The following is a 21,146-nucleotide window of genomic DNA, read 5'->3' on the forward strand; positions in this document are numbered from 1 at the left end:
GTCCCCTAAGCCTGGCCATTCCACTAAAGAAGGAACAGCACCCTCTACTGGTGAAGAAAAGGCTTACAGCACCTGGTATTCCCAGGCGGTCTCCCATCCAAGTACTAACCAGGCCCGACCCTGCTTAGCTTCCGAGATCGGACGAGATCGGGCGTTGTCAGGCTGGTATGGCCGTAAGCCGCAAGCACTGATGCACACAAGCTTTTTATACATGTGTCCTGTGTATGTACACTCTGGGCTGTGAGGGCTTTCTCCTTTCACTTGTCTGGAAATGTTGAGGCCGCTTTGATTGTGCGGCCCAACAAATCCGACTTTTAAAGAAGGCAAGTCAATCAATGGACACACTTTTGGTGGTTGCACACACGGGCCTGACGGATTATAGCTCCATGGGTCCCCTAAGCCTGGCCATTCCACTAAAGAAGGAACAGCACCCTCTACTGGTGAAGAAAAGGCTTACAGCACCTGGTATTCCCAGGCGGTCTCCCATCCAAGTACTAACCAGGCCCGACCCTGCTTAGCTTCCGAGATCGGGCGCTGTCAGGCTGGTATGGCCGTAAGCCGCAAGCACTGATGCACACAAGCTTTTTATACATGTGCCCTGTGTATGTACACTCTGGGGTGTGAGGGCTTTCTCCTTTCACTTGTCTGGAAATGTTGAGGCCGCTTTGATTGTGCGGCCCAACAAATCCGACTTTTAAAGAAGGCAAGTCAATCAATGGACACACTTTTGGTGGTTGCACACACGGGCCTGACGGATTAAAGCTCCATGGGTCCCCTAAGCCTGGCCATTCCACTAAAGAAGGAACAGCACCCTCTACTGGTGAAAGAGGAGAAGAAAAGGCTTACAGCACCTGGTATTCCCAGGCGGTCTCCCATCCAAGTACTAACCAGGCCCGACCCTGCTTAGCTTCCGAGATCGGGCGCTGTCAGGCTGGTATGGCCGTAAGCCGCAAGCACTGATGCACACAAGCTTTTTATACATGTGCCCTGTGTATGTACACTCTGGGGTGTGAGGGCTTTCTCCTTTCACTTGTCTGGAAATGTTGAGGCCGCTTTGATTGTGCGGCCCAACAAATCCGACTTCTAAAGAAGGCAAGTCAATCAATGGACACACTTTTGGTGGTTGCACACACGGGCCTGACGGATTAAAGCTCCATGGGTCCCCTAAGCCTGGCCATTCCACTAAAGAAGGAACAGCACCCTCTCCTGGTGAAAGAGGAGAAGAAAAGGCTTACAGCACCTGGTATTCCCAGGCGGTCTCCCATCCAAGTACTAACCAGGCCCGACCCTGCTTAGCTTCCGAGATCGGACGAGATCGGGCGTTGTCAGGCTGGTATGGCCGTAAGCCGCAAGCACTGATGCACACAAGCTTTTTATACATGTGCCCTGTGTATGTACACTCTGGGCTGTGAGGGCTTTCTCCTTTCACTTGTCTGGAAATGTTGAGGCCGCTTTGATTGTGCGGCCCAACAAATCCGACTTCTAAAGAAGGCAAGTCAATCAATGGACACACTTTTGGTGGTTGCACACACGGGCCTGACGGATTAAAGCTCCATGGGTCCCCTAAGCCTGGCCATTCCACTAAAGAAGGAACAGCACCCTCTACTGGTGAAGAAAAGGCTTACAGCACCTGGTATTCCCAGGCGGTCTCCCATCCAAGTACTAACCAGGCCCGACCCTGCTTAGCTTCCGAGATCGGACGAGATCGGGCGTTGTCAGGCTGGTATGGCCGTAAGCCGCAAGCACTGATGCACACAAGCTTTTTATACATGTGCCCTGTGTATGTACACTCTGGGCTGTGAGGGCTTTCTCCTTTCACTTGTCTGGAAATGTTGAGGCCGCTTTGATTGTGCGGCCCAACAAATCCGACTTCTAAAGAAGGCAAGTCAATCAATGGACACACTTTTGGTGGTTGCACACACGGGCCTGACGGATTAAAGCTCCATGGGTCCCCTAAGCCTGGCCATTCCACTAAAGAAGGAACAGCACCCTCTACTGGTGAAAGAGCAGAAGAAAAGGCTTACAGCACCTGGTATTCCCAGGCGGTCTCCCATCCAAGTACTAACCAGGCCCGACCCTGCTTAGCTTCCGAGATCGGACGAGATCGGGCGTTGTCAGGCTGGTATGGCCGTAAGCCGCAAGCACTGATGCACACAAGCTTTTTATACATGTGCCCTGTGTATGTACACTCTGGGCTGTGAGGGCTTTCTCCTTTCACTTGTCTGGAAATGTTGAGGCCGCTTTGATTGTGCGGCCCAACAAATCCGACTTCTAAAGAAGGCAAGTCAATCAATGGACACACTTTTGGTGGTTGCACACACGGGCCTGACGGATTAAAGCTCCATGGGTCCCCTAAGCCTGGCCATTCCACTAAAGAGGGAACAGCACCCTCTACTGGTGAAGAAAAGGCTTACAGCACCTGGTATTCCCAGGCGGTCTCCCATCCAAGTACTAACCAGGCCCGACCCTGCTTAGCTTCCGAGATCGGACGAGATCGGGCGTTGTCAGGCTGGTATGGCCGTAAGCCGCAAGCACTGATGCACACAAGCTTTTTATACATGTGCCCTGTGTATGTACACTCTGGGCTGTGAGGGCTTTCTCCTTTCACTTGTCTGGAAATGTTGAGGCCGCTTTGATTGTGCGGCCCAACAAATCCGACTTTTAAAGAAGGCAAGTCAATCAATGGACACACTTTTGGTGGTTGCACACACGGGCCTGACGGATTAAAGCTCCATGGGTCCCCTAAGCCTGGCCATTCCACTAAAGAAGGAACAGCACCCTCTACTGGTGAAAGAGGAGAAGAAAAGGCTTACAGCACCTGGTATTCCCAGGCGGTCTCCCATCCAAGTACTAACCAGGCCCGACCCTGCTTAGCTTCCGAGATCGGGCGCTGTCAGGCTGGTATGGCCGTAAGCCGCAAGCACTGATGCACACAAGCTTTTTATACATGTGCCCTGTGTATGTACACTCTGGGGTGTGAGGGCTTTCTCCTTTCACTTGTCTGGAAATGTTGAGGCCGCTTTGATTGTGCGGCCCAACAAATCCGACTTCTAAAGAAGGCAAGTCAATCAATGGACACACTTTTGGTGGTTGCACACACGGGCCTGACGGATTAAAGCTCCATGGGTCCCCTAAGCCTCGCCATTCCACTAAAGAAGGAACAGCACCCTCTACTGGTGAAAGAGGAGAAGAAAAGGCTTACAGCACCTGGTATTCCCAGGCGGTCTCCAATCCAAGTACTAACCAGGCCCGACCCTGCTTAGCTTCCGAGATCGGACGAGATCGGGCGTTGTCAGGCTGGTATGGCCATAAGCCGCAAGCACTGATGCACACAAGCTTTTTATACATGTGCCCTGTGTATGTACACTCTGGGCTGTGAGGGCTTTCTCCTTTCACTTGTCTGGAAATGTTGAGGCCGCTTTGATTGTGCGGCCCAACAAATCCGACTTCTAAAGAAGGCAAGTCAATCAATGGACACACTTTTGGTGGTTGCACACACGGGCCTGACGGATTAAAGCTCCATGGGTCCCCTAAGCCTGGCCATTCCACTAAAGAAGGAACAGCACCCTCTACTGGTGAAGAAAAGGCTTACAGCACCTGGTATTCCCAGGCGGTCTCCCATCCAAGTACTAACCAGGCCCGACCCTGCTTAGCTTCCGAGATCGGACGAGATCGGGCGTTGTCAGGCTGGTATGGCCGTAAGCCGCAAGCACTGATGCACACAAGCTTTTTATACATGTGCCCTGTGTATGTACACTCTGGGCTGTGAGGGCTTTCTCCTTTCACTTGTCTGGAAATGTTGAGGCCGCTTTGATTGTGCGGCCCAACAAATCCGACTTTTAAAGAAGGCAAGTCAATCAATGGACACACTTTTGGTGGTTGCACACACGGGCCTGACGGATTAAAGCTCCATGGGTCCCCTAAGCCTGGCCATTCCACTAAAGAAGGAACAGCACCCTCTACTGGTGAAGAAAAGGCTTACAGCACCTGGTATTCCCAGGCGGTCTCCCATCCAAGTACTAACCAGGCCCGACCCTGCTTAGCTTCCGAGATCGGACGAGATCGGGCGTTGTCAGGCTGGTATGGCCGTAAGCCGCAAGCACTGATGCACACAAGCTTTTTATACATGTGTCCTGTGTATGTACACTCTGGGCTGTGAGGGCTTTCTCCTTTCACTTGTCTGGAAATGTTGAGGCCGCTTTGATTGTGCGGCCCAACAAATCCGACTTTTAAAGAAGGCAAGTCAATCAATGGACACACTTTTGGTGGTTGCACACACGGGCCTGACGGATTATAGCTCCATGGGTCCCCTAAGCCTGGCCATTCCACTAAAGAAGGAACAGCACCCTCTACTGGTGAAGAAAAGGCTTACAGCACCTGGTATTCCCAGGCGGTCTCCCATCCAAGTACTAACCAGGCCCGACCCTGCTTAGCTTCCGAGATCGGGCGCTGTCAGGCTGGTATGGCCGTAAGCCGCAAGCACTGATGCACACAAGCTTTTTATACATGTGCCCTGTGTATGTACACTCTGGGGTGTGAGGGCTTTCTCCTTTCACTTGTCTGGAAATGTTGAGGCCGCTTTGATTGTGCGGCCCAACAAATCCGACTTTTAAAGAAGGCAAGTCAATCAATGGACACACTTTTGGTGGTTGCACACACGGGCCTGACGGATTAAAGCTCCATGGGTCCCCTAAGCCTGGCCATTCCACTAAAGAAGGAACAGCACCCTCTACTGGTGAAAGAGGAGAAGAAAAGGCTTACAGCACCTGGTATTCCCAGGCGGTCTCCCATCCAAGTACTAACCAGGCCCGACCCTGCTTAGCTTCCGAGATCGGGCGCTGTCAGGCTGGTATGGCCGTAAGCCGCAAGCACTGATGCACACAAGCTTTTTATACATGTGCCCTGTGTATGTACACTCTGGGGTGTGAGGGCTTTCTCCTTTCACTTGTCTGGAAATGTTGAGGCCGCTTTGATTGTGCGGCCCAACAAATCCGACTTCTAAAGAAGGCAAGTCAATCAATGGACACACTTTTGGTGGTTGCACACACGGGCCTGACGGATTAAAGCTCCATGGGTCCCCTAAGCCTGGCCATTCCACTAAAGAAGGAACAGCACCCTCTCCTGGTGAAAGAGGAGAAGAAAAGGCTTACAGCACCTGGTATTCCCAGGCGGTCTCCCATCCAAGTACTAACCAGGCCCGACCCTGCTTAGCTTCCGAGATCGGACGAGATCGGGCGTTGTCAGGCTGGTATGGCCGTAAGCCGCAAGCACTGATGCACACAAGCTTTTTATACATGTGCCCTGTGTATGTACACTCTGGGCTGTGAGGGCTTTCTCCTTTCACTTGTCTGGAAATGTTGAGGCCGCTTTGATTGTGCGGCCCAACAAATCCGACTTCTAAAGAAGGCAAGTCAATCAATGGACACACTTTTGGTGGTTGCACACACGGGCCTGACGGATTAAAGCTCCATGGGTCCCCTAAGCCTGGCCATTCCACTAAAGAAGGAACAGCACCCTCTACTGGTGAAGAAAAGGCTTACAGCACCTGGTATTCCCAGGCGGTCTCCCATCCAAGTACTAACCAGGCCCGACCCTGCTTAGCTTCCGAGATCGGACGAGATCGGGCGTTGTCAGGCTGGTATGGCCGTAAGCCGCAAGCACTGATGCACACAAGCTTTTTATACATGTGCCCTGTGTATGTACACTCTGGGCTGTGAGGGCTTTCTCCTTTCACTTGTCTGGAAATGTTGAGGCCGCTTTGATTGTGCGGCCCAACAAATCCGACTTCTAAAGAAGGCAAGTCAATCAATGGACACACTTTTGGTGGTTGCACACACGGGCCTGACGGATTAAAGCTCCATGGGTCCCCTAAGCCTGGCCATTCCACTAAAGAAGGAACAGCACCCTCTACTGGTGAAAGAGCAGAAGAAAAGGCTTACAGCACCTGGTATTCCCAGGCGGTCTCCCATCCAAGTACTAACCAGGCCCGACCCTGCTTAGCTTCCGAGATCGGACGAGATCGGGCGTTGTCAGGCTGGTATGGCCGTAAGCCGCAAGCACTGATGCACACAAGCTTTTTATACATGTGCCCTGTGTATGTACACTCTGGGCTGTGAGGGCTTTCTCCTTTCACTTGTCTGGAAATGTTGAGGCCGCTTTGATTGTGCGGCCCAACAAATCCGACTTCTAAAGAAGGCAAGTCAATCAATGGACACACTTTTGGTGGTTGCACACACGGGCCTGACGGATTAAAGCTCCATGGGTCCCCTAAGCCTGGCCATTCCACTAAAGAGGGAACAGCACCCTCTACTGGTGAAGAAAAGGCTTACAGCACCTGGTATTCCCAGGCGGTCTCCCATCCAAGTACTAACCAGGCCCGACCCTGCTTAGCTTCCGAGATCGGACGAGATCGGGCGTTGTCAGGCTGGTATGGCCGTAAGCCGCAAGCACTGATGCACACAAGCTTTTTATACATGTGCCCTGTGTATGTACACTCTGGGCTGTGAGGGCTTTCTCCTTTCACTTGTCTGGAAATGTTGAGGCCGCTTTGATTGTGCGGCCCAACAAATCCGACTTTTAAAGAAGGCAAGTCAATCAATGGACACACTTTTGGTGGTTGCACACACGGGCCTGACGGATTAAAGCTCCATGGGTCCCCTAAGCCTGGCCATTCCACTAAAGAAGGAACAGCACCCTCTACTGGTGAAAGAGGAGAAGAAAAGGCTTACAGCACCTGGTATTCCCAGGCGGTCTCCCATCCAAGTACTAACCAGGCCCGACCCTGCTTAGCTTCCGAGATCGGGCGCTGTCAGGCTGGTATGGCCGTAAGCCGCAAGCACTGATGCACACAAGCTTTTTATACATGTGCCCTGTGTATGTACACTCTGGGGTGTGAGGGCTTTCTCCTTTCACTTGTCTGGAAATGTTGAGGCCGCTTTGATTGTGCGGCCCAACAAATCCGACTTCTAAAGAAGGCAAGTCAATCAATGGACACACTTTTGGTGGTTGCACACACGGGCCTGACGGATTAAAGCTCCATGGGTCCCCTAAGCCTCGCCATTCCACTAAAGAAGGAACAGCACCCTCTACTGGTGAAAGAGGAGAAGAAAAGGCTTACAGCACCTGGTATTCCCAGGCGGTCTCCAATCCAAGTACTAACCAGGCCCGACCCTGCTTAGCTTCCGAGATCGGACGAGATCGGGCGTTGTCAGGCTGGTATGGCCATAAGCCGCAAGCACTGATGCACACAAGCTTTTTATACATGTGCCCTGTGTATGTACACTCTGGGCTGTGAGGGCTTTCTCCTTTCACTTGTCTGGAAATGTTGAGGCCGCTTTGATTGTGCGGCCCAACAAATCCGACTTCTAAAGAAGGCAAGTCAATCAATGGACACACTTTTGGTGGTTGCACACACGGGCCTGACGGATTAAAGCTCCATGGGTCCCCTAAGCCTCGCCATTCCACTAAAGAAGGAACAGCACCCTCTACTGGTGAAGAAAAGGCTTACAGCACCTGGTATTCCCAGGCGGTCTCCCATCCAAGTACTAACCAGGCCCGACCCTGCTTAGCTTCCGAGATCGGACGAGATCGGGCGTTGTCAGGCTGGTATGGCCGTAAGCCGCAAGCACTGATGCACACAAGCTTTTTATACATGTGCCCTGTGTATGTACACTCTGGGCTGTGAGGGCTTTCTCCTTTCACTTGTCTGGAAATGTTGAGGCCGCTTTGATTGTGCGGCCCAACAAATCCGACTTCTAAAGAAGGCAAGTCAATCAATGGACACACTTTTGGTGGTTGCACACACGGGCCTGACGGATTAAAGCTCCATGGGTCCCCTAAGCCTGGCCATTCCACTAAAGAAGGAACAGCACCCTCTACTGGTGAAGAAAAGGCTTACAGCACCTGGTATTCCCAGGCGGTCTCCCATCCAAGTACTAACCAGGCCCGACCCTGCTTAGCTTCCGAGATCGGGCGCTGTCAGGCTGGTATGGCCGTAAGCCGCAAGCACTGATGCACACAAGCTTTTTATACATGTGCCCTGTGTATGTACACTCTGGGGTGTGAGGGCTTTCTCCTTTCACTTGTCTGGAAATGTTGAGGCCGCTTTGATTGTGCGGCCCAACAAATCCGACTTCTAAAGAAGGCAAGTCAATCAATGGACACACTTTTGGTGGTTGCACACACGGGCCTGACGGATTAAAGCTCCATGGGTCCCCTAAGCCTGGCCATTCCACTAAAGAAGGAACAGCACCCTCTCCTGGTGAAAGAGGAGAAGAAAAGGCTTACAGCACCTGGTATTCCCAGGCGGTCTCCCATCCAAGTACTAACCAGGCCCGACCCTGCTTAGCTTCCGAGATCGGACGAGATCGGGCGTTGTCAGGCTGGTATGGCCGTAAGCCGCAAGCACTGATGCACACAAGCTTTTTATACATGTGCCCTGTGTATGTACACTCTGGGCTGTGAGGGCTTTCTCCTTTCACTTGTCTGGAAATGTTGAGGCCGCTTTGATTGTGCGGCCCAACAAATCCGACTTCTAAAGAAGGCAAGTCAATCAATGGACACACTTTTGGTGGTTGCACACACGGGCCTGACGGATTAAAGCTCCATGGGTCCCCTAAGCCTGGCCATTCCACTAAAGAAGGAACAGCACCCTCTACTGGTGAAGAAAAGGCTTACAGCACCTGGTATTCCCAGGCGGTCTCCCATCCAAGTACTAACCAGGCCCGACCCTGCTTAGCTTCCGAGATCGGACGAGATCGGGCGTTGTCAGGCTGGTATGGCCGTAAGCCGCAAGCACTGATGCACACAAGCTTTTTATACATGTGCCCTGTGTATGTACACTCTGGGCTGTGAGGGCTTTCTCCTTTCACTTGTCTGGAAATGTTGAGGCCGCTTTGATTGTGCGGCCCAACAAATCCGACTTCTAAAGAAGGCAAGTCAATCAATGGACACACTTTTGGTGGTTGCACACACGGGCCTGACGGATTAAAGCTCCATGGGTCCCCTAAGCCTGGCCATTCCACTAAAGAAGGAACAGCACCCTCTACTGGTGAAAGAGCAGAAGAAAAGGCTTACAGCACCTGGTATTCCCAGGCGGTCTCCCATCCAAGTACTAACCAGGCCCGACCCTGCTTAGCTTCCGAGATCGGACGAGATCGGGCGCTGTCAGGCTGGTATGGCCGTAAGCCGCAAGCACTGATGCACACAAGCTTTTTATACATGTGCCCTGTGTATGTACACTCTGGGGTGTGAGGGCTTTCTCCTTTCACTTGTCTGGAAATGTTGAGGCCGCTTTGATTGTGCGGCCCAACAAATCCGACTTCTAAAGAAGGCAAGTCAATCAATGGACACACTTTTGGTGGTTGCACACACGGGCCTGACGGATTAAAGCTCCATGGGTCCCCTAAGCCTGGCCATTCCACTAAAGAAGGAACAGCACCCTCTACTGGTGAAGAAAAGGCTTACAGCACCTGGTATTCCCAGGCGGTCTCCCATCCAAGTACTAACCAGGCCCGACCCTGCTTAGCTTCCGAGGTCGGACGAGATCGGGAGTTGTCAGGCTGGTATGGCCGTAAGCCGCAAGCACTGATGCACACAAGCTTTTTATACATGTGCCCTGTGTATGTACACTCTGGGCTGTGAGGGCTTTCTCCTTTCACTTGTCTGGAAATGTTGAGGCCGCTTTGATTGTGCGGCCCAACAAATCCGACTTCTAAAGAAGGCAAGTCAATCAATGGACACACTTTTGGTGGTTGCACACACGGGCCTGACGGATTAAAGCTCCATGGGTCCCCTAAGCCTGGCCATTCCACTAAAGAAGGAACAGCACCCTCTACTGGTGAAAGAGCAGAAGAAAAGGCTTACAGCACCTGGTATTCCCAGGCGGTCTCCCATCCAAGTACTAACCAGGCCCGACCCTGCTTAGCTTCCGAGATCGGACGAGATCGGGCGTTGTCAGGCTGGTATGGCCGTAAGCCGCAAGCACTGATGCACACAAGCTTTTTATACATGTGCCCTGTGTATGTACACTCTGGGCTGTGAGGGCTTTCTCCTTTCACTTGTCTGGAAATGTTGAGGCCGCTTTGATTGTGCGGCCCAACAAATCCGACTTCTAAAGAAGGCAAGTCAATCAATGGACACACTTTTGGTGGTTGCACACACGGGCCTGACGGATTATAGCTCCATGGGTCCCCTAAGCCTGGCCATTCCACTAAAGAAGGAACAGCACCCTCTACTGGTGAAGAAAAGGCTTACAGCACCTGGTATTCCCAGGCGGTCTCCCATCCAAGTACTAACCAGGCCCGACCCTGCTTAGCTTCCGAGATCGGGCGCTGTCAGGCTGGTATGGCCGTAAGCCGCAAGCACTGATGCACACAAGCTTTTTATACATGTGCCCTGTGTATGTACACTCTGGGGTGTGAGGGCTTTCTCCTTTCACTTGTCTGGAAATGTTGAGGCCGCTTTGATTGTGCGGCCCAACAAATCCGACTTTTAAAGAAGGCAAGTCAATCAATGGACACACTTTTGGTGGTTGCACACACGGGCCTGACGGATTAAAGCTCCATGGGTCCCCTAAGCCTGGCCATTCCACTAAAGAAGGAACAGCACCCTCTACTGGTGAAAGAGGAGAAGAAAAGGCTTACAGCACCTGGTATTCCCAGGCGGTCTCCCATCCAAGTACTAACCAGGCCCGACCCTGCTTAGCTTCCGAGATCGGGCGCTGTCAGGCTGGTATGGCCGTAAGCCGCAAGCACTGATGCACACAAGCTTTTTATACATGTGCCCTGTGTATGTACACTCTGGGGTGTGAGGGCTTTCTCCTTTCACTTGTCTGGAAATGTTGAGGCCGCTTTGATTGTGCGGCCCAACAAATCCGACTTCTAAAGAAGGCAAGTCAATCAATGGACACACTTTTGGTGGTTGCACACACGGGCCTGACGGATTAAAGCTCCATGGGTCCCCTAAGCCTGGCCATTCCACTAAAGAAGGAACAGCACCCTCTCCTGGTGAAAGAGGAGAAGAAAAGGCTTACAGCACCTGGTATTCCCAGGCGGTCTCCCATCCAAGTACTAACCAGGCCCGACCCTGCTTAGCTTCCGAGATCGGACGAGATCGGGCGTTGTCAGGCTGGTATGGCCGTAAGCCGCAAGCACTGATGCACACAAGCTTTTTATACATGTGCCCTGTGTATGTACACTCTGGGCTGTGAGGGCTTTCTCCTTTCACTTGTCTGGAAATGTTGAGGCCGCTTTGATTGTGCGGCCCAACAAATCCGACTTCTAAAGAAGGCAAGTCAATCAATGGACACACTTTTGGTGGTTGCACACACGGGCCTGACGGATTAAAGCTCCATGGGTCCCCTAAGCCTGGCCATTCCACTAAAGAAGGAACAGCACCCTCTACTGGTGAAGAAAAGGCTTACAGCACCTGGTATTCCCAGGCGGTCTCCCATCCAAGTACTAACCAGGCCCGACCCTGCTTAGCTTCCGAGATCGGACGAGATCGGGCGTTGTCAGGCTGGTATGGCCGTAAGCCGCAAGCACTGATGCACACAAGCTTTTTATACATGTGCCCTGTGTATGTACACTCTGGGCTGTGAGGGCTTTCTCCTTTCACTTGTCTGGAAATGTTGAGGCCGCTTTGATTGTGCGGCCCAACAAATCCGACTTCTAAAGAAGGCAAGTCAATCAATGGACACACTTTTGGTGGTTGCACACACGGGCCTGACGGATTAAAGCTCCATGGGTCCCCTAAGCCTGGCCATTCCACTAAAGAAGGAACAGCACCCTCTACTGGTGAAAGAGCAGAAGAAAAGGCTTACAGCACCTGGTATTCCCAGGCGGTCTCCCATCCAAGTACTAACCAGGCCCGACCCTGCTTAGCTTCCGAGATCGGACGAGATCGGGCGTTGTCAGGCTGGTATGGCCGTAAGCCGCAAGCACTGATGCACACAAGCTTTTTATACATGTGCCCTGTGTATGTACACTCTGGGCTGTGAGGGCTTTCTCCTTTCACTTGTCTGGAAATGTTGAGGCCGCTTTGATTGTGCGGCCCAACAAATCCGACTTCTAAAGAAGGCAAGTCAATCAATGGACACACTTTTGGTGGTTGCACACACGGGCCTGACGGATTAAAGCTCCATGGGTCCCCTAAGCCTGGCCATTCCACTAAAGAGGGAACAGCACCCTCTACTGGTGAAGAAAAGGCTTACAGCACCTGGTATTCCCAGGCGGTCTCCCATCCAAGTACTAACCAGGCCCGACCCTGCTTAGCTTCCGAGATCGGACGAGATCGGGCGTTGTCAGGCTGGTATGGCCGTAAGCCGCAAGCACTGATGCACACAAGCTTTTTATACATGTGCCCTGTGTATGTACACTCTGGGCTGTGAGGGCTTTCTCCTTTCACTTGTCTGGAAATGTTGAGGCCGCTTTGATTGTGCGGCCCAACAAATCCGACTTTTAAAGAAGGCAAGTCAATCAATGGACACACTTTTGGTGGTTGCACACACGGGCCTGACGGATTAAAGCTCCATGGGTCCCCTAAGCCTGGCCATTCCACTAAAGAAGGAACAGCACCCTCTACTGGTGAAAGAGGAGAAGAAAAGGCTTACAGCACCTGGTATTCCCAGGCGGTCTCCCATCCAAGTACTAACCAGGCCCGACCCTGCTTAGCTTCCGAGATCGGGCGCTGTCAGGCTGGTATGGCCGTAAGCCGCAAGCACTGATGCACACAAGCTTTTTATACATGTGCCCTGTGTATGTACACTCTGGGGTGTGAGGGCTTTCTCCTTTCACTTGTCTGGAAATGTTGAGGCCGCTTTGATTGTGCGGCCCAACAAATCCGACTTCTAAAGAAGGCAAGTCAATCAATGGACACACTTTTGGTGGTTGCACACACGGGCCTGACGGATTAAAGCTCCATGGGTCCCCTAAGCCTCGCCATTCCACTAAAGAAGGAACAGCACCCTCTACTGGTGAAAGAGGAGAAGAAAAGGCTTACAGCACCTGGTATTCCCAGGCGGTCTCCAATCCAAGTACTAACCAGGCCCGACCCTGCTTAGCTTCCGAGATCGGACGAGATCGGGCGTTGTCAGGCTGGTATGGCCATAAGCCGCAAGCACTGATGCACACAAGCTTTTTATACATGTGCCCTGTGTATGTACACTCTGGGCTGTGAGGGCTTTCTCCTTTCACTTGTCTGGAAATGTTGAGGCCGCTTTGATTGTGCGGCCCAACAAATCCGACTTCTAAAGAAGGCAAGTCAATCAATGGACACACTTTTGGTGGTTGCACACACGGGCCTGACGGATTAAAGCTCCATGGGTCCCCTAAGCCTCGCCATTCCACTAAAGAAGGAACAGCACCCTCTACTGGTGAAGAAAAGGCTTACAGCACCTGGTATTCCCAGGCGGTCTCCCATCCAAGTACTAACCAGGCCCGACCCTGCTTAGCTTCCGAGATCGGACGAGATCGGGCGTTGTCAGGCTGGTATGGCCGTAAGCCGCAAGCACTGATGCACACAAGCTTTTTATACATGTGCCCTGTGTATGTACACTCTGGGCTGTGAGGGCTTTCTCCTTTCACTTGTCTGGAAATGTTGAGGCCGCTTTGATTGTGCGGCCCAACAAATCCGACTTCTAAAGAAGGCAAGTCAATCAATGGACACACTTTTGGTGGTTGCACACACGGGCCTGACGGATTAAAGCTCCATGGGTCCCCTAAGCCTGGCCATTCCACTAAAGAAGGAACAGCACCCTCTACTGGTGAAGAAAAGGCTTACAGCACCTGGTATTCCCAGGCGGTCTCCCATCCAAGTACTAACCAGGCCCGACCCTGCTTAGCTTCCGAGATCGGGCGCTGTCAGGCTGGTATGGCCGTAAGCCGCAAGCACTGATGCACACAAGCTTTTTATACATGTGCCCTGTGTATGTACACTCTGGGGTGTGAGGGCTTTCTCCTTTCACTTGTCTGGAAATGTTGAGGCCGCTTTGATTGTGCGGCCCAACAAATCCGACTTCTAAAGAAGGCAAGTCAATCAATGGACACACTTTTGGTGGTTGCACACACGGGCCTGACGGATTAAAGCTCCATGGGTCCCCTAAGCCTGGCCATTCCACTAAAGAAGGAACAGCACCCTCTCCTGGTGAAAGAGGAGAAGAAAAGGCTTACAGCACCTGGTATTCCCAGGCGGTCTCCCATCCAAGTACTAACCAGGCCCGACCCTGCTTAGCTTCCGAGATCGGACGAGATCGGGCGTTGTCAGGCTGGTATGGCCGTAAGCCGCAAGCACTGATGCACACAAGCTTTTTATACATGTGCCCTGTGTATGTACACTCTGGGCTGTGAGGGCTTTCTCCTTTCACTTGTCTGGAAATGTTGAGGCCGCTTTGATTGTGCGGCCCAACAAATCCGACTTCTAAAGAAGGCAAGTCAATCAATGGACACACTTTTGGTGGTTGCACACACGGGCCTGACGGATTAAAGCTCCATGGGTCCCCTAAGCCTGGCCATTCCACTAAAGAAGGAACAGCACCCTCTACTGGTGAAGAAAAGGCTTACAGCACCTGGTATTCCCAGGCGGTCTCCCATCCAAGTACTAACCAGGCCCGACCCTGCTTAGCTTCCGAGATCGGACGAGATCGGGCGTTGTCAGGCTGGTATGGCCGTAAGCCGCAAGCACTGATGCACACAAGCTTTTTATACATGTGCCCTGTGTATGTACACTCTGGGCTGTGAGGGCTTTCTCCTTTCACTTGTCTGGAAATGTTGAGGCCGCTTTGATTGTGCGGCCCAACAAATCCGACTTCTAAAGAAGGCAAGTCAATCAATGGACACACTTTTGGTGGTTGCACACACGGGCCTGACGGATTAAAGCTCCATGGGTCCCCTAAGCCTGGCCATTCCACTAAAGAAGGAACAGCACCCTCTACTGGTGAAAGAGCAGAAGAAAAGGCTTACAGCACCTGGTATTCCCAGGCGGTCTCCCATCCAAGTACTAACCAGGCCCGACCCTGCTTAGCTTCCGAGATCGGACGAGATCGGGCGCTGTCAGGCTGGTATGGCCGTAAGCCGCAAGCACTGATGCACACAAGCTTTTTATACATGTGCCCTGTGTATGTACACTCTGGGGTGTGAGGGCTTTCTCCTTTCACTTGTCTGGAAATGTTGAGGCCGCTTTGATTGTGCGGCCCAACAAATCCGACTTCTAAAGAAGGCAAGTCAATCAATGGACACACTTTTGGTGGTTGCACACACGGGCCTGACGGATTAAAGCTCCATGGGTCCCCTAAGCCTGGCCATTCCACTAAAGAAGGAACAGCACCCTCTACTGGTGAAGAAAAGGCTTACAGCACCTGGTATTCCCAGGCGGTCTCCCATCCAAGTACTAACCAGGCCCGACCCTGCTTAGCTTCCGAGGTCGGACGAGATCGGGAGTTGTCAGGCTGGTATGGCCGTAAGCCGCAAGCACTGATGCACACAAGCTTTTTATACATGTGCCCTGTGTATGTACACTCTGGGCTGTGAGGGCTTTCTCCTTTCACTTGTCTGGAAATGTTGAGGCCGCTTTGATTGTGCGGCCCAACAAATCCGACTTCTAAAGAAGGCAAGTCAATCAATGGACACACTTTTGGTGGTTGCACACACGGGCCTGACGGATTAAAGCTCCATGGGTCCCCTAAGCCTGGCCATTCCACTAAAGAAGGAACAGCACCCTCTACTGGTGAAAGAGCAGAAGAAAAGGCTTACAGCACCTGGTATTCCCAGGCGGTCTCCCATCCAAGTACTAACCAGGCCCGACCCTGCTTAGCTTCCGAGATCGGACGAGATCGGGCGTTGTCAGGCTGGTATGGCCGTAAGCCGCAAGCACTGATGCACACAAGCTTTTTATACATGTGCCCTGTGTATGTACACTCTGGGCTGTGAGGGCTTTCTCCTTTCACTTGTCTGGAAATGTTGAGGCCGCTTTGATTGTGCGGCCCAACAAATCCGACTTCTAAAGAAGGCAAGTCAATCAATGGACACACTTTTGGTGGTTGCACACACGGGCCTGACGGATTAAAGCTCCATGGGTCCCCTAAGCCTGGCCATTCCACTAAAGAAGGAACAGCACCCTCTACTGGTGAAGAAAAGGCTTACAGCACCTGGTATTCCCAGGCGGTCTCCCATCCAAGTACTAACCAGGCCCGACCCTGCTTAGCTTCCGAGATCGGGCGCTGTCAGGCTGGTATGGCCGTAAGCCGCAAGCACTGATGCACACAAGCTTTTTATACATGTGCCCTGTGTATGTACACTCTGGGGTGTGAGGGCTTTCTCCTTTCACTTGTCTGGAAATGTTGAGGCCGCTTTGATTGTGCGGCCCAACAAATCCGACTTCTAAAGAAGGCAAGTCAATCAATGGACACACTTTTGGTGGTTGCACACACGGGCCTGACGGATTAAAGCTCCATGGGTCCCCTAAGCCTCGCCATTCCACTAAAGAAGGAACAGCACCCTCTACTGGTGAAAGAGGAGAAGAAAAGGCTTACAGCACCTGGTATTCCCAGGCGGTCTCCAATCCAAGTACTAACCAGGCCCGACCCTGCTTAGCTTCCGAGATCGGACGAGATCGGGCGTTGTCAGGCTGGTATGGCCATAAGCCGCAAGCACTGATGCACACAAGCTTTTTATACATGTGCCCTGTGTATGTACACTCTGGGCTGTGAGGGCTTTCTCCTTTCACTTGTCTGGAAATGTTGAGGCCGCTTTGATTGTGCGGCCCAACAAATCCGACTTCTAAAGAAGGCAAGTCAATCAATGGACACACTTTTGGTGGTTGCACACACGGGCCTGACGGATTAAAGCTCCATGGGTCCCCTAAGCCTGGCCATTCCACTAAAGAAGGAACAGCACCCTCTACTGGTGAAGAAAAGGCTTACAGCACCTGGTATTCCCAGGCGGTCTCCCATCCAAGTACTAACCAGGCCCGACCCTGCTTAGCTTCCGAGATCGGACGAGATCGGGCGTTGTCAGGCTGGTATGGCCGTAAGCCGCAAGCACTGATGCACACAAGCTTTTTATACATGTGCCCTGTGTATGTACACTCTGGGCTGTGAGGGCTTTCTCCTTTCACTTGTCTGGAAATGTTGAGGCCGCTTTGATTGTGCGGCCCAACAAATCCGACTTCTAAAGAAGGCAAGTCAATCAATGGACACACTTTTGGTGGTTGCACACACGGGCCTGACGGATTAAAGCTCCATGGGTCCCCTAAGCCTGGCCATTCCACTAAAGAAGGAACAGCACCCTCTACTGGTGAAGAAAAGGCTTACAGCACCTGGTATTCCCAGGCGGTCTCCCATCCAAGTACTAACCAGGCCCGACCCTGCTTAGCTTCCGAGATCGGGCGCTGTCAGGCTGGTATGGCCGTAAGCCGCAAGCACTGATGCACACAAGCTTTTTATACATGTGCCCTGTGTATGTACACTCTGGGGTGTGAGGGCTTTCTCCTTTCACTTGTCTGGAAATGTTGAGGCCGCTTTGATTGTGCGGCCCAACAAATCCGACTTCTAAAGAAGGCAAGTCAATCAATGGACACACTTTTGGTGGTTGCACACACGGGCCTGACGGATTAAAGCTCCATGGGTCCCCTAAGCCTGGCCATTCCACTAAAGAAGGAACAGCACCCTCTCCTGGTGAAAGAGGAGAAGAAAAGGCTTACAGCACCTGGTATTCCCAGGCGGTCTCCCATCCAAGTACTAACCAGGCCCGACCCTGCTTAGCTTCCGAGATCGGACGAGATCGGGCGTTGTCAGGCTGGTATGGCCGTAAGCCGCAAGCACTGATGCACACAAGCTTTTTATACATGTGCCCTGTGTATGTACACTCTGGGCTGTGAGGGCTTTCTCCTTTCACTTGTCTGGAAATGTTGAGGCCGCTTTGATTGTGCGGCCCAACAAATCCGACTTCTAAAGAAGGCAAGTCAATCAATGGACACACTTTTGGTGGTTGCACACACGGGCCTGACGGATTAAAGCTCCATGGGTCCCCTAAGCCTGGCCATTCCACTAAAGAAGGAACAGCACCCTCTACTGGTGAAGAAAAGGCTTACAGCACCTGGTATTCCCAGGCGGTCTCCCATCCAAGTACTAACCAGGCCCGACCCTGCTTAGCTTCCGAGATCGGACGAGATCGGGCGTTGTCAGGCTGGTATGGCCGTAAGCCGCAAGCACTGATGCACACAAGCTTTTTATACATGTGCCCTGTGTATGTACACTCTGGGCTGTGAGGGCTTTCTCCTTTCACTTGTCTGGAAATGTTGAGGCCGCTTTGATTGTGCGGCCCAACAAATCCGACTTCTAAAGAAGGCAAGTCAATCAATGGACACACTTTTGGTGGTTGCACACACGGGCCTGACGGATTAAAGCTCCATGGGTCCCCTAAGCCTGGCCATTCCACTAAAGAAGGAACAGCACCCTCTACTGGTGAAAGAGCAGAAGAAAAGGCTTACAGCACCTGGTATTCCCAGGCGGTCTCCCATCCAAGTACTAACCAGGCCCGACCCTGCTTAGCTTCCGAGATCGGACGAGATCGGGCGCTGTCAGGCTGGTATGGCCGTAAGCCGCAAGCACTGATGCACACAAGCTTTTTATACATGTGCCCTGTGTATGTACACTCTGGGGTGTGAGGGCTTTCTCCTTTCACTTGTCTGGAAATGTTGAGGCCGCTTTGATTGTGCGGCCCAACAAATCCGACTTCTAAAGAAGGCAAGTCAATCAATGGACACACTTTTGGTGGTTGCACACACGGGCCTGACGGATTAAAGCTCCATGGGTCCCCTAAGCCTGGCCATTCCACTAAAGAAGGAACAGCACCCTCTACTGGTGAAGAAAAGGCTTACAGCACCTGGTATTCCCAGGCGGTCTCCCATCCAAGTACTAACCAGGCCCGACCCTGCTTAGCTTCCGAGATCGGACGAGATCGGGCGTTGTCAGGCTGGTATGGCCGTAAGCCGCAAGCACTGATGCACACAAGCTTTTTATACATGTGCCCTGTGTATGTACACTCTGGGCTGTGAGGGCTTTCTCCTTTCACTTGTCTGGAAATGTTGAGGCCGCTTTGATTGTGCGGCCCAACAAATCCGACTTCTAAAGAAGGCAAGTCAATCAATGGACACACTTTTGGTGGTTGCACACACGGGCCTGACGGATTAAAGCTCCATGGGTCCCCTAAGCCTGGCCATTCCACTAAAGAAGGAACAGCACCCTCTACTGGTGAAAGAGCAGAAGAAAAGTCTTACAGCACCTGGTATTCCCAGGCGGTCTCCCATCCAAGTACTAACCAGGCCCGACCCTGCTTAGCTTCCGAGATCGGACGAGATCGGGCGTTGTCAGGCTGGTATGGCCGTAAGCCGCAAGCACTGATGCACACAAGCTTTTTATACATGTGCCCTGTGTATGTACACTCTGGGCTGTGAGGGCTTTCTCCTTTCACTTGTCTGGAAATGTTGAGGCCGCTTTGATTGTGCGGCCCAACAAATCCGACTTCTAAAGAAGGCAAGTCAATCAATGGACACACTTTTGGTGGTTGCACACACGGGCCTGACGGATTAAAGCTCCATGGGTCCCCTAAGCCTGGCCATTCCACTAAAGAAGGAACAGCACCCTCTACTGGTGAAGAAAAGGCTTACAGCACCTGGTATTCCCAGGCGGTCTCCCATCCAAGTACTAACCAGGCCCGACCCTGCTTAGCTTCCGAGATCGGGCGCTGTCAGGCTGGTATGGCCGTAAGCCGCAAGCACTGATGCACACAAGCTTTTTATACATGTGCCCTGTGTATGTACACTCTGGGGTGTGAGGGCTTTCTCCTTTCACTTGTCTGGAAATGTTGAGGCCGCTTTGATTGTGCGGCCCAACAAATCCGACTTCTAAAGAAGGCAAGTCAATCAATGGACACACTTTTGGTGGTTGCACACACGGGCCTGACGGATTAAAGCTCCATGGGTCCCCTAAGCCTCGCCATTCCACTAAAGAAGGAACAGCACCCTCTACTGGTGAAAGAGGAGAAGAAAAGGCTTACAGCACCTGGTATTCCCAGGCGGTCTCCAATCCAAGTACTAACCAGGCCCGACCCTGCTTAGCTTCCGAGATCGGACGAGATCGGGCGTTGTCAGGCTGGTATGGCCATAAGCCGCAAGCACTGATGCACACAAGCTTTTTATACATGTGCCCTGTGTATGTACACTCTGGGCTGTGAGGGCTTTCTCCTTTCACTTGTCTGGAAATGTTGAGGCCGCTTTGATTGTGCGGCCCAACAAATCCGACTTCTAAAGAAGGCAAGTCAATCAATGGACACACTTTTGGTGGTTGCACACACGGGCCTGACGGATTAAAGCTCCATGGGTCCCCTAAGCCTGGCCATTCCACTAAAGAAGGAACAGCACCCTCTACTGGTGAAGAAAAGGCTTACAGCACCTGGTATTCCCAGGCGGTCTCCCATCCAAGTACTAACCAGGCCCGACCCTGCTTAGCTTCCGAGATCGGACGAGATCGGGCGTTGTCAGGCTGGTATGGCCGTAAGCCGCAAGCACTGATGCACACAAGCTTTTTATACATGTGCCCTGTGTATGTACACTCTGGGCTGTGAGGGCTTTCTCCTTTCACTTGTCTGGAAATGTTGAGGCCGCTTTGATTGTGCGGCCCAACAAATCCGACTTCTAAAGAAGGCAAGTCAATCAATGGACACACTTTTGGTGGTTGCACACACGGGCCTGACGGATTAAAGCTCCATGGGTCCCCTAAGCCTGGCCATTCCACTAAAGAAGGAACAGCACCCTCTACTGGTGAAAGAGCAGAAGAAAAGGCTTACAGCACCTGGTATTCCCAGGCGGTCTCCCATCCAAGTACTAACCAGGCCCGACCCTGCTTAGCTTCCGAGATCGGACGAGATCGGGCGTTGTCAGGCTGGTATGGCCGTAAGCCGCAAGCACTGATGCACACAAGCTTTTTATACATGTGCCCTGTGTATGTACACTCTGGGCTGTGAGGGCTTTCTCCTTTCACTTGTCTGGAAATGTTGAGGCCGCTTTGATTGTGCGGCCCAACAAATCCGACTTTTAAAGAAGGCAAGTCAATCAATGGACACACTTTTGGTGGTTGCACACACGGGCCTGAC

The 21,146-nt window shown here is 52.2% G+C and overlaps 40 non-coding genes and 14 pseudogenes across 40 annotated transcripts; all 54 read right to left on the bottom strand.

Annotated features, from left to right (window-relative positions):
* Positions 1–60: 60 nt before the first annotated feature.
* LOC143337304 (5S ribosomal RNA) lies at positions 61–179 on the bottom strand. The gene has a single exon (XR_013078947.1). It is a non-coding gene; the product is annotated as a 5S ribosomal RNA (ribosomal RNA).
* Positions 180–450: 271 nt separating this feature from the next.
* LOC143336968 (5S ribosomal RNA) lies at positions 451–559 on the bottom strand (annotated as a pseudogene).
* Positions 560–839: 280 nt separating this feature from the next.
* Positions 840–948, bottom strand: LOC143336969 (5S ribosomal RNA; annotated as a pseudogene).
* A 280-nt stretch (positions 949–1,228) lies between these two features.
* On the bottom strand, positions 1,229–1,347 carry LOC143337305 (5S ribosomal RNA). Its single transcript, XR_013078948.1, has one exon. It is a non-coding gene; the product is annotated as a 5S ribosomal RNA (ribosomal RNA).
* A 271-nt stretch (positions 1,348–1,618) lies between these two features.
* On the bottom strand, positions 1,619–1,737 carry LOC143337306 (5S ribosomal RNA). The gene has a single exon (XR_013078949.1). It is a non-coding gene; the product is annotated as a 5S ribosomal RNA (ribosomal RNA).
* Positions 1,738–2,017: 280 nt separating this feature from the next.
* LOC143337307 (5S ribosomal RNA) lies at positions 2,018–2,136 on the bottom strand. Its single transcript, XR_013078950.1, has one exon. It is a non-coding gene; the product is annotated as a 5S ribosomal RNA (ribosomal RNA).
* A 271-nt stretch (positions 2,137–2,407) lies between these two features.
* Positions 2,408–2,526, bottom strand: LOC143337308 (5S ribosomal RNA). Its single transcript, XR_013078951.1, has one exon. It is a non-coding gene; the product is annotated as a 5S ribosomal RNA (ribosomal RNA).
* A 280-nt stretch (positions 2,527–2,806) lies between these two features.
* On the bottom strand, positions 2,807–2,915 carry LOC143336970 (5S ribosomal RNA; annotated as a pseudogene).
* Positions 2,916–3,195: 280 nt separating this feature from the next.
* LOC143336905 (5S ribosomal RNA) lies at positions 3,196–3,314 on the bottom strand. Its single transcript, XR_013078647.1, has one exon. It is a non-coding gene; the product is annotated as a 5S ribosomal RNA (ribosomal RNA).
* A 271-nt stretch (positions 3,315–3,585) lies between these two features.
* LOC143337309 (5S ribosomal RNA) lies at positions 3,586–3,704 on the bottom strand. The gene has a single exon (XR_013078952.1). It is a non-coding gene; the product is annotated as a 5S ribosomal RNA (ribosomal RNA).
* Positions 3,705–3,975: 271 nt separating this feature from the next.
* LOC143337312 (5S ribosomal RNA) lies at positions 3,976–4,094 on the bottom strand. Its single transcript, XR_013078954.1, has one exon. It is a non-coding gene; the product is annotated as a 5S ribosomal RNA (ribosomal RNA).
* Positions 4,095–4,365: 271 nt separating this feature from the next.
* On the bottom strand, positions 4,366–4,474 carry LOC143336971 (5S ribosomal RNA; annotated as a pseudogene).
* Positions 4,475–4,754: 280 nt separating this feature from the next.
* Positions 4,755–4,863, bottom strand: LOC143336972 (5S ribosomal RNA; annotated as a pseudogene).
* Positions 4,864–5,143: 280 nt separating this feature from the next.
* Positions 5,144–5,262, bottom strand: LOC143337313 (5S ribosomal RNA). Its single transcript, XR_013078955.1, has one exon. It is a non-coding gene; the product is annotated as a 5S ribosomal RNA (ribosomal RNA).
* A 271-nt stretch (positions 5,263–5,533) lies between these two features.
* On the bottom strand, positions 5,534–5,652 carry LOC143337314 (5S ribosomal RNA). Its single transcript, XR_013078956.1, has one exon. It is a non-coding gene; the product is annotated as a 5S ribosomal RNA (ribosomal RNA).
* A 280-nt stretch (positions 5,653–5,932) lies between these two features.
* LOC143337315 (5S ribosomal RNA) lies at positions 5,933–6,051 on the bottom strand. The gene has a single exon (XR_013078957.1). It is a non-coding gene; the product is annotated as a 5S ribosomal RNA (ribosomal RNA).
* A 271-nt stretch (positions 6,052–6,322) lies between these two features.
* On the bottom strand, positions 6,323–6,441 carry LOC143337316 (5S ribosomal RNA). Its single transcript, XR_013078958.1, has one exon. It is a non-coding gene; the product is annotated as a 5S ribosomal RNA (ribosomal RNA).
* A 280-nt stretch (positions 6,442–6,721) lies between these two features.
* Positions 6,722–6,830, bottom strand: LOC143336973 (5S ribosomal RNA; annotated as a pseudogene).
* Positions 6,831–7,110: 280 nt separating this feature from the next.
* Positions 7,111–7,229, bottom strand: LOC143336907 (5S ribosomal RNA). The gene has a single exon (XR_013078649.1). It is a non-coding gene; the product is annotated as a 5S ribosomal RNA (ribosomal RNA).
* Positions 7,230–7,500: 271 nt separating this feature from the next.
* On the bottom strand, positions 7,501–7,619 carry LOC143337317 (5S ribosomal RNA). Its single transcript, XR_013078959.1, has one exon. It is a non-coding gene; the product is annotated as a 5S ribosomal RNA (ribosomal RNA).
* A 271-nt stretch (positions 7,620–7,890) lies between these two features.
* LOC143336974 (5S ribosomal RNA) lies at positions 7,891–7,999 on the bottom strand (annotated as a pseudogene).
* Positions 8,000–8,279: 280 nt separating this feature from the next.
* Positions 8,280–8,398, bottom strand: LOC143337318 (5S ribosomal RNA). Its single transcript, XR_013078960.1, has one exon. It is a non-coding gene; the product is annotated as a 5S ribosomal RNA (ribosomal RNA).
* A 271-nt stretch (positions 8,399–8,669) lies between these two features.
* Positions 8,670–8,788, bottom strand: LOC143337319 (5S ribosomal RNA). Its single transcript, XR_013078961.1, has one exon. It is a non-coding gene; the product is annotated as a 5S ribosomal RNA (ribosomal RNA).
* Positions 8,789–9,068: 280 nt separating this feature from the next.
* LOC143336883 (5S ribosomal RNA) lies at positions 9,069–9,187 on the bottom strand. Its single transcript, XR_013078626.1, has one exon. It is a non-coding gene; the product is annotated as a 5S ribosomal RNA (ribosomal RNA).
* A 271-nt stretch (positions 9,188–9,458) lies between these two features.
* Positions 9,459–9,577, bottom strand: LOC143336810 (5S ribosomal RNA). The gene has a single exon (XR_013078557.1). It is a non-coding gene; the product is annotated as a 5S ribosomal RNA (ribosomal RNA).
* A 280-nt stretch (positions 9,578–9,857) lies between these two features.
* On the bottom strand, positions 9,858–9,976 carry LOC143337320 (5S ribosomal RNA). Its single transcript, XR_013078962.1, has one exon. It is a non-coding gene; the product is annotated as a 5S ribosomal RNA (ribosomal RNA).
* A 271-nt stretch (positions 9,977–10,247) lies between these two features.
* LOC143336976 (5S ribosomal RNA) lies at positions 10,248–10,356 on the bottom strand (annotated as a pseudogene).
* Positions 10,357–10,636: 280 nt separating this feature from the next.
* LOC143336977 (5S ribosomal RNA) lies at positions 10,637–10,745 on the bottom strand (annotated as a pseudogene).
* Positions 10,746–11,025: 280 nt separating this feature from the next.
* On the bottom strand, positions 11,026–11,144 carry LOC143337321 (5S ribosomal RNA). Its single transcript, XR_013078963.1, has one exon. It is a non-coding gene; the product is annotated as a 5S ribosomal RNA (ribosomal RNA).
* A 271-nt stretch (positions 11,145–11,415) lies between these two features.
* Positions 11,416–11,534, bottom strand: LOC143337323 (5S ribosomal RNA). The gene has a single exon (XR_013078965.1). It is a non-coding gene; the product is annotated as a 5S ribosomal RNA (ribosomal RNA).
* Positions 11,535–11,814: 280 nt separating this feature from the next.
* On the bottom strand, positions 11,815–11,933 carry LOC143337324 (5S ribosomal RNA). The gene has a single exon (XR_013078966.1). It is a non-coding gene; the product is annotated as a 5S ribosomal RNA (ribosomal RNA).
* A 271-nt stretch (positions 11,934–12,204) lies between these two features.
* On the bottom strand, positions 12,205–12,323 carry LOC143337325 (5S ribosomal RNA). The gene has a single exon (XR_013078967.1). It is a non-coding gene; the product is annotated as a 5S ribosomal RNA (ribosomal RNA).
* A 280-nt stretch (positions 12,324–12,603) lies between these two features.
* Positions 12,604–12,712, bottom strand: LOC143336978 (5S ribosomal RNA; annotated as a pseudogene).
* Positions 12,713–12,992: 280 nt separating this feature from the next.
* On the bottom strand, positions 12,993–13,111 carry LOC143336908 (5S ribosomal RNA). Its single transcript, XR_013078650.1, has one exon. It is a non-coding gene; the product is annotated as a 5S ribosomal RNA (ribosomal RNA).
* Positions 13,112–13,382: 271 nt separating this feature from the next.
* LOC143337326 (5S ribosomal RNA) lies at positions 13,383–13,501 on the bottom strand. Its single transcript, XR_013078968.1, has one exon. It is a non-coding gene; the product is annotated as a 5S ribosomal RNA (ribosomal RNA).
* Positions 13,502–13,772: 271 nt separating this feature from the next.
* On the bottom strand, positions 13,773–13,881 carry LOC143336979 (5S ribosomal RNA; annotated as a pseudogene).
* Positions 13,882–14,161: 280 nt separating this feature from the next.
* On the bottom strand, positions 14,162–14,280 carry LOC143337328 (5S ribosomal RNA). Its single transcript, XR_013078969.1, has one exon. It is a non-coding gene; the product is annotated as a 5S ribosomal RNA (ribosomal RNA).
* A 271-nt stretch (positions 14,281–14,551) lies between these two features.
* LOC143337329 (5S ribosomal RNA) lies at positions 14,552–14,670 on the bottom strand. The gene has a single exon (XR_013078970.1). It is a non-coding gene; the product is annotated as a 5S ribosomal RNA (ribosomal RNA).
* A 280-nt stretch (positions 14,671–14,950) lies between these two features.
* Positions 14,951–15,069, bottom strand: LOC143336894 (5S ribosomal RNA). The gene has a single exon (XR_013078637.1). It is a non-coding gene; the product is annotated as a 5S ribosomal RNA (ribosomal RNA).
* Positions 15,070–15,340: 271 nt separating this feature from the next.
* Positions 15,341–15,459, bottom strand: LOC143336811 (5S ribosomal RNA). The gene has a single exon (XR_013078558.1). It is a non-coding gene; the product is annotated as a 5S ribosomal RNA (ribosomal RNA).
* A 280-nt stretch (positions 15,460–15,739) lies between these two features.
* Positions 15,740–15,858, bottom strand: LOC143337330 (5S ribosomal RNA). Its single transcript, XR_013078971.1, has one exon. It is a non-coding gene; the product is annotated as a 5S ribosomal RNA (ribosomal RNA).
* Positions 15,859–16,129: 271 nt separating this feature from the next.
* On the bottom strand, positions 16,130–16,238 carry LOC143336980 (5S ribosomal RNA; annotated as a pseudogene).
* A 280-nt stretch (positions 16,239–16,518) lies between these two features.
* On the bottom strand, positions 16,519–16,637 carry LOC143336909 (5S ribosomal RNA). The gene has a single exon (XR_013078651.1). It is a non-coding gene; the product is annotated as a 5S ribosomal RNA (ribosomal RNA).
* Positions 16,638–16,908: 271 nt separating this feature from the next.
* Positions 16,909–17,027, bottom strand: LOC143337331 (5S ribosomal RNA). Its single transcript, XR_013078972.1, has one exon. It is a non-coding gene; the product is annotated as a 5S ribosomal RNA (ribosomal RNA).
* A 271-nt stretch (positions 17,028–17,298) lies between these two features.
* Positions 17,299–17,407, bottom strand: LOC143336983 (5S ribosomal RNA; annotated as a pseudogene).
* A 280-nt stretch (positions 17,408–17,687) lies between these two features.
* LOC143337332 (5S ribosomal RNA) lies at positions 17,688–17,806 on the bottom strand. Its single transcript, XR_013078973.1, has one exon. It is a non-coding gene; the product is annotated as a 5S ribosomal RNA (ribosomal RNA).
* A 271-nt stretch (positions 17,807–18,077) lies between these two features.
* On the bottom strand, positions 18,078–18,196 carry LOC143337333 (5S ribosomal RNA). The gene has a single exon (XR_013078974.1). It is a non-coding gene; the product is annotated as a 5S ribosomal RNA (ribosomal RNA).
* A 280-nt stretch (positions 18,197–18,476) lies between these two features.
* On the bottom strand, positions 18,477–18,595 carry LOC143336906 (5S ribosomal RNA). Its single transcript, XR_013078648.1, has one exon. It is a non-coding gene; the product is annotated as a 5S ribosomal RNA (ribosomal RNA).
* Positions 18,596–18,866: 271 nt separating this feature from the next.
* LOC143337335 (5S ribosomal RNA) lies at positions 18,867–18,985 on the bottom strand. The gene has a single exon (XR_013078976.1). It is a non-coding gene; the product is annotated as a 5S ribosomal RNA (ribosomal RNA).
* Positions 18,986–19,265: 280 nt separating this feature from the next.
* On the bottom strand, positions 19,266–19,384 carry LOC143336866 (5S ribosomal RNA). The gene has a single exon (XR_013078610.1). It is a non-coding gene; the product is annotated as a 5S ribosomal RNA (ribosomal RNA).
* Positions 19,385–19,655: 271 nt separating this feature from the next.
* LOC143336984 (5S ribosomal RNA) lies at positions 19,656–19,764 on the bottom strand (annotated as a pseudogene).
* A 280-nt stretch (positions 19,765–20,044) lies between these two features.
* On the bottom strand, positions 20,045–20,163 carry LOC143336910 (5S ribosomal RNA). Its single transcript, XR_013078652.1, has one exon. It is a non-coding gene; the product is annotated as a 5S ribosomal RNA (ribosomal RNA).
* A 271-nt stretch (positions 20,164–20,434) lies between these two features.
* On the bottom strand, positions 20,435–20,553 carry LOC143337336 (5S ribosomal RNA). The gene has a single exon (XR_013078977.1). It is a non-coding gene; the product is annotated as a 5S ribosomal RNA (ribosomal RNA).
* Positions 20,554–20,833: 280 nt separating this feature from the next.
* Positions 20,834–20,952, bottom strand: LOC143337337 (5S ribosomal RNA). Its single transcript, XR_013078978.1, has one exon. It is a non-coding gene; the product is annotated as a 5S ribosomal RNA (ribosomal RNA).
* Positions 20,953–21,146: the final 194 nt, after the last annotated feature.

Source organism: Chaetodon auriga, chromosome 18, assembly GCF_051107435.1.
Source record: "Chaetodon auriga isolate fChaAug3 chromosome 18, fChaAug3.hap1, whole genome shotgun sequence".
Taxonomy (NCBI): Eukaryota; Metazoa; Chordata; class Actinopteri; order Chaetodontiformes; family Chaetodontidae; genus Chaetodon; species Chaetodon auriga.